An 8,065-nucleotide genomic window follows, 5' to 3' on the forward strand; every position below is an offset into this window, starting at 1 on the left:
AGACCTGGTGCTCTATTTACTGAGCCAACAAGCCTCCTTGTCTTCTTTTAGATCCAAATTAATTGGAAAAATTCATATCCTATTTTTTTCTTTGGAACAAGTTTATTTCTCAAAAAGTTTACCAAATTAATTATGAATACAGAACATTTTTTAAATAACCTCACAGAAATTAGTGGCTAAATTCATAGTCATCCAAATCAACAATACGATCTCCATAAAAAGTTTTCCTACTTAAGTGCAATAGAAGGACTTCTGATAATCAAATTATGTCACACATGCCTAAACATGTGCAAACACACATTATACATATATATTTCATGTAGTAATTCCTAATATCATTTTGTATATAGGATAGACATTTAAAAGTTAAAATAAGTCCAATGGAGGGCAACCAGGGAACCATAAATCTTGTCATGGGAACACTAATTGAAGAAAATATGAATGTTAAACACAAAGAAGAGACTTATGAATCATAATATCTTTGGGTATTTATTTATTTTTTCCATCTTGGAGTAAATACTGGCTATTGGTTCCAAGGCAGAAGAGTGGTAAGAGCTAGGCAATGGGCATCAAGTGACTTGTCACACAGCTGGGAAGTGTCTGAGGTCAAATTTGAACCCAAGACCTCCCATCTCTAGGCCTGGCTCTCAATCCACTGAGCCACCCAGCTGCCCCCTCTTTTGGTATTTAAAGTGCTATGTTATCTTAAAAGGATTTCATTTACTCTGCTTTACTTGGAAACCAGAACTAGGATCAGCAATTCTCTGAAGTCTTTCAATAAAGGTAGAGGTGTTTTTTTTGACATAACATGAAAATGGACGAGCTACTTTCATAAATAGTGGGCTCCCTAACAGTAGAGACACTGAAGAAAGGGCTAGAAAACAATTTTTCAGCAACATCCAAGAAGGGAGTCATGTTTCAGGTAAGGTATGAACTATATGGTCACTATGGTTCACACAAATTCTAAGATACTAGAATTCACAAATAAAGTTCCACAAAATGCCCAAAAGGGCCATGAATTTGAACTTTCCTATATTGGAAGAGGAAACAATCACACAATGTCTTATCATTAAAATTATATGCAAACACTTGCAGTCACCAGACTCTTTTTTTCCATTTGCCCCTTCTTGGTTTTCCCCATGAATCCAACCTTGGCAATTTGAATGAACTCTACCTGATTGCCTTTAGAATGAGGTGAGAGAGAACCATGGAGAAACTGGAGAAATGGTAAAGCAAACATCTAGGCCTATAGGGCTTGCTCTTTCAGATGGGTTTTATACCATTTTATGGCCAGGAACCCAAAACTTTGGAGACACCCTAGCCTAAATAGTTGTCTATGAGAAGGTACCAATAAGAAGAGATGAATGTGCAATTTTCATACTGACTGGGCAAATGTATGCAAGCTCAAATAAGATCAGACTATAGCTTAAAGAAAAGAATCCGATATCTGAGCCTGTATTTGAGCTATGTAGAAGAACTCAAGACAGAGTAATTCAAATCTTTTGCTTTTCCAAGATAGCGTTTGTGGCAAAGGAGTATTTCTTTTTACAAAAGGCTACTGATATAGAGTAACTACCTTCCATTTGGGTATAGAATCAAAAGGAAACAGAACCAACAATCATAAATTATCCCTATTTGCATCCTGAAAAGTATAGAAATCCCCCCTACCTGGTGAGGCTATATGAGTTGGAGGTCATTAATTTCCATGAATTCTGTCTTTTCGTTCCCTTGTTTTATTTAGTTTTGTGAACTGTGTGATTACAAAAGAAACAAATGTCACCAGGCAGAGGAAGCAAGATGGCACAGCGAGTAGTGTTGGACTTAGTGTTAGAAAGACATAAGTTTGAATGATATCTTACAGGAAGCAGCTGGGTGGCCCAGTGGATTGAGAGCCAGGCCTAGAGACAGGAGGTCCTAGGTTCAAATCTAGCCTCAGACACTTCCCATTGCCTAGTCCTTATCACTCTTCTGCCTTAGAACCAATACATAGCAGAAGGAAAGGGTTTAGGTAAAAAAAAAAATTTTTTTAAAGGAAAAAGAGATGGCAAAAGGTATAATGGTAGTGCCATGGAAATAATGAACATGACCCTGTGAGAGAGTAAAGAATAGAAGGACCTGGTGTGCTATGGTCCATGAAGAGTTGGACATGACTATAAACAAGAAAAGAAATCTATTGACGAAGACTACCCCATTTTTGGTTAGCTATAATTCTTGGGAAATTATTTTTCCTGACATAAAGTCCAAATTTGCTTCTTTGCCACTTCTTATTGTTCTTTGTTCTCTCCTCTGTAGAATGGAACAAGTCCAATTCCTCTTTCACATGAGAACCCTTAATATACTTAGAGACAGCTATGGTGTCCCTAGTGAGTCTCTGCTTCTGCAGGCTAAGCATCCCTAGCTTCTCAACCAGTTCTCATATGACTTGGGCTCTAGGCTTTTTATCATTCTTTTTGACCTTCTCTGGGAACTCTCCAGTGTATGTATGTGCTTTTAAAGTTGTGATATAAAAAAAACTGAGCTCAAAACTCCAAAGGAGGTATAACAAGGATGAAATAAGAAAGATTATCACCTAACTATTCTTTAAAACTGAACCCCTCTTCATACAATCCAAGATCATGTTAGCTTCCTTGGGCACTACCCATAAGAAGCTTATAATCCACTAACCCCATCCCCAATCTTTTTTCTTAATTAGTTTGTTACATTTAAATGCTCAGTGAATTCCCTCCCCCTTCCTTCCTCCCATTAGAGATGGCATCATCTAACAAAAAGATATATGTACACATCTTTTCCACATGATGACTTTCCCCATCATGGTTTTCATATATCACAGGCCAACATAACAAATAAAATATGGAAATTTGAGGGGAATTCTTTGCAGCCAAAAAATGTGCATGCATGAAGAGAACACACATACACACACACACAGGTTAGAAACTATATAACCTATGACCAAATAACCCAAATTTTACAAAAAGATACTATAAATACCTCACAAAAGAAAATATTCAGATTTCTTCTCAGAAACAAAAGGAGAGTCAAAAATGTTTATGCAAATTTTCCAGATTACAGGGGTGCTATGCCCCGAATTCTGGAGGTGTGGAAGGGATACTTGTATATGTAAAACTTTTTCTTATTTCTATTTACCAGTTCTTTCTCTGGAGGAGGACATACATGTGTCATTCTTTACACAATATTTGTGTTGCTGTATATAATGCTCTCAGTTCACCTCATTTCAATTCTTTATAATTTTATGTAAATCTTTCTTGCTTTTCCAAAATCAACCTGTCATTTCTTATAGGTGCAGTTCCAACATAAGCATACACCACAACTTGTTTAGCCATTTCCTAATTGATGGGCATCCGTTCAATTTCTAGTGCTTTGACACCACAAAGAGAGCTACTATAAATATTTTAAAACATATAGTTTCTTTTACATTTCCCTTGGTCATTTTAGGAAATAAACTTAATAGTTGTATCACTAGGTCATAAGGTATACCCAGTTTTATAACCCTTTCAGAATAATTCCAGATTGCTCTCCAGAATGATTGGATTAGTTCACAGTTTGAAAAAGAGTGCATTAGTGTCCTCATTTTTCCACATCCCCTACAACATTTGTCATTTTGCCCTTTTATCATCTGAGCCAATCTGATAGCTGTGAGATGATAATGCAGAGGTGTTTTGATCTGCATTTCTCTAAGCAATAATGATTTAGAGCATTTTTCATATAGTTAACTTTGATTTTGTTATCCAAAAACTGTCTGTTCATATCTTTTGACGATTTATCAGAGTTGATAAAATAAAATATGCTCACCAGATCCTTTTTAAGAATAATGGCAGTCTTCCTATGACTATCCATTTCATAATTATAAAGCTAATTTCTTTTGTAAGCAAGTTTAGAACTTAATATTCATCTCTACTGAATTTTATCATTTTGGCAGGCATATAAATATGGAGAATGGACCTGAGAGAGAAGAAATGAATGTGGAACAGGGAGATTGATTAGAAGAATATTGTAATAGTCCAGGTGAGAAATGACAAGGGCAACATAATTTAGAGAATAGAAATGAAATAAAGTTACAAATTACATTAATATAGAAATAGTTGGTATCCTTTTGTTGGATATTATACTTATTTTAATAGTTAAATATATTATGATTTTTATTGAGTATTCCCAGCTATGCTTTGAGAGTTAATCTTCAAGAACTGTTATAGATTTTTTTTTAAAAAGTACTATTTGGTATGTAACTTTCTTCTAATGAACTATTTTCCTAGATTTTCAGCAATTTTTATTGAAAACAAAAATATAAAACACATATTCACATACATAGATATATGTATTCTTGTGTGTGTGTGTGTGTGTGTTTGTGTAACTTTTCCCTCTCACTTCTGCTCTTGATCTCTGGACTTCAAAGCCATGCTAACTGCAACCTCATTCTAGAAACCTTCTTAGCTTTTGTATCCTCCTTACCCTGGAAAATCCAGTCCTGTAGATTTTGTACCCTTGAATATCTCTCTGCTAAAACAGGCTCTTTCTATCATTGGCAAATTCCTCTTGGGACCACCATTTTGTAGAGGGACCTTCATTCACCTCATGATTCTGCTCCTAACTTCTGAACTTTAAGTCCAACCTACCACACTGGGTACCCATATTTCCTGTGCCTCTCTCTTACTTTTCACATTGTTCTTGTGTATTGTCTTCCCTGATTAAAATGTAAGTTCCTTGAGGATTTTCTTTTTTTCTTGTATTTATATCCTTGGCACTTAACACAGTACTTGGCACAGAGTAAGCACTTAATAAATATTTGCTTCCTTCTTCCTTCCAGCAGCATCAGTGGTATGTCAAAGAGTATGAACATTTCATACAAAGAGTAAGAAAATTCCAAAGTATTTCGAATAGGATTTCCCACAGAAGCAATGTCATAAAGGATCATTAGGTTCCATAGTACGATGAGTACTATTCTTCAGTTTTATCATTAGTTAAATAGACTTGTGTTACCTGCTAGCCTGGGAACACCTTAACCACTCTTTATAGTACTGTTTCTATGGCAAAATGTATGCTAAGTTCTCACTAACCAACCTACAAATAAACTTTTGAATCACAAACCATTCTTACAATGAGAACTGACTGCAAATTTCATCCTCAGCATGACCATCATCTGCCAAAACATTATGCTTTCTTTATTGGAGTAGAAGAAGAGATTTCCTGATAAGGATCTAATTCAGATTCCATTGAGTGCCAATTTAATATGATTACAACACTCCAACTTGTGCTTTCATCCAAATATCTTCATAAGCCATTAAGGAAGGGTACTGTCTGGTATTACTTTTTTTAACTCAATGAAAAAAGATAATGTTTAATTAAGAACACCATTTGACTGGTCAGATATGGATACAGAAATTGTGGAAGTAAATTAAGAAGTAACCAGAACCTTGTAAGTGGCAAGGAGAGCTACTTAGAATACAAATTCCAATTTTTGCATTTCTATCCTCAGTGTCTAGCACATTGTCTGCCACACACTAGTTGCTTAATAAATGTTCAATTGTCGGTTACTTGATTGAATGCTGTGATTCTTTGTCCTTCTTTTTTGAAGAAAATCATTGCGATCATGGAATGATGCCATGACTCTCATGTGAATTGTATTTAAGCAAGTCAGAGTTGCAAAAAGTCACCAGTCTCACTCTTTCTTCCAGAGTCATGGGAGTCCAGTGACAAAACCAAAGTCAGGATGATTGGCAATGGCCCAAGATCTAGTGGATGAATTTGATATCTTCGTTGTCTGACCAATCTCTAAACACACCACAATGCCTGCTTTAGCTACCTTCATGGTCGTTGGAAGAAATCGTTCTCATCCACCCATTCTGCTGAAGGAAGTTTTCACAGATTTACAGTAGACACTGCCCCCCCCCCCAACTCACATCAATATGTTTGAGGCCTGAAGATAGAGCAAAACAAGCCACCATGACAACCCGATATAATGGACTTTGCTACTGGGAGCAATGCAACAAGCCAGGATGCTCCTATAGGACTTATGTAAAAGAATGCTAAATTGAGAGAATGAACTGTGGAAGTAGAAATGCAAAAGAAGAACATATGACATCACTCATCACATGTATATATGGGTATGTGATTTGGGGTTTAGGCTTTAAAGGATCACTCTATAGCAAAAATGAATAATGTGGAAATGGGTATCAAGTGATAACATTTATAGAAACCAGCAGAATTTCTTGTTGGCTATGGGAGGAGGGGAGGGAAGAGGAGAGGAAAATAAAATGAATCATGGAAACATGGAAAATATTTTAAAATAAAAATTTATTTTAAAAAAAGCCACCATACAATAAGTATAAATATTCTCAGTTGCTCTAATAGAATACCTGTATGCCCCTGCCCAGACTAAGGAGGATAGTGGATAGAAAGATTCAAGAAAGTTCAATTCAATGAAAAATACATTGGTATTTTCTTTGGACCATTGTGGGGCAGAAATTATTGTGTAGATACAACTTTTTTCCCCCTACTCATCCTAAGAAATGTTTACCTTAGAGGATACTTCCTATAGAAATGCTGAAACAAGATGAATTTGGTTGTTTTGAAGATATTTCTTGGCACCTAGTAAGACATTGGTTTCAGTGACCAAGATGGAACTATTGGTCCAAAACCCCCACGTTCTGAGCTTATGTAGCTGACCCCCTCTTCCCCCCAAAATCTTTTTGTTTCATTTGTTTCTGTCATCCTTCCACTCTCCTAAAAGTATGTGGAAATCTTTCTCTTGAGTGACTGAGGGAGGGGAACTCTCTCCACTCTCCCCATACCAGAAGCAGATATAACTTCCTACAAATGTCAACTAATGTTCTCTTTTTGAGAAAGGCCTTAGCCTGGACTTTTTGCCCCTGGCTGCCTCTCCTGCTATGTCTGTGTGCACACACATATGCACTCTCTCATACCCTTGAGGATAGGAGACCAAACAGCTTTTCAGAAATGTTTGCCTCAGGAACTGAAGATGGAACTCCAGGTGGAACCAAGCATATTTCAGAATATACTTGAAATTACATATAAGAGAAAAATATAAATATGGAAGGAAAGGCGAGAAGACTGAGGCCAAGTTATTTGCAGAATGAGATTTACTTAGAGGGAGCTATTATCAATGAATAGCAGGGGCAGCTAGGTAGCTCTATAGATAGAACTCCAGACCTGGGGAAAGAAGGTCCTGGGTTCAAATGTGACCTGTGACTATCTCTCAGGGGTCTGGCTGCCAAAGCCTGAGTTCCCCCCAAACTCGAGGAGTGAGGGGAAAAGGTCTTAGAGAAAGGGACCCCCTTGTCCCCACTTTCCTTTCCCATTATTTTCCCCACCAGTTATTCTCTTGTATTACCCTGGTTGAGTCAATTTGACATTAAAATAGTTATCTTTTCCCCAAGCTGTGAATCAAGTGTGAGTGAACAGATCAAGGGGAGACCCTTTGTCTTGAGGAGTGGAGGGGGGACAAGAGGGACAAGAGCAAATCTGGGAGAGCAGCCATAGCTAAGGAGGGAAGGCAGAAGGGGAAAATCTTCAAACCCCCTCTCCTCTCTGTGAGCCCACGCTAAACATCAACTGTCCTCTCCTAGATTCTGTTCCCTTTACCTTCCCCAAACCTTTCTCCATTACATCTGCTGTCTCCCCTGAACTCCTCTTTGAGAAGGGAGGTCCCAATTCTTTTTCCTCTCTCTCCTTACTGATCCCCAAAACCTTTCATTCAATACAACCCTGGGTTTGGTCCCTTGGCCACAGTTCAGACCCAGGGCAACAGAAGCTGACAGAGTCTGACAGAGATTCAAAATACCTTTCTCAGGTATTTTCAATAGGTTTCTCTTCAATAGTTTTTTTCAATTGGGAATTGTTGGGGGGAAGGATTTCCAGTCACAAGCAGGAAAAGGTGAGTAACCCTCAGGAGAAAGTCTTATTCAACCTTCTCTCTTTTGCTATTCCTGACTGAGGGACCAACCAAGAATCTTCTCCACCTCCAAGTTTCCAATCTCCTGCGGCCCCTCCCCCATTGAAGTGATCAGATCCACACACTCTTCAGCCTGGC

The sequence above is a fragment of the Monodelphis domestica genome, chromosome 4 (genome assembly GCF_027887165.1).
Source record: "Monodelphis domestica isolate mMonDom1 chromosome 4, mMonDom1.pri, whole genome shotgun sequence".
Lineage (NCBI taxonomy): Eukaryota > Metazoa > Chordata > Mammalia > Didelphimorphia > Didelphidae > Monodelphis > Monodelphis domestica.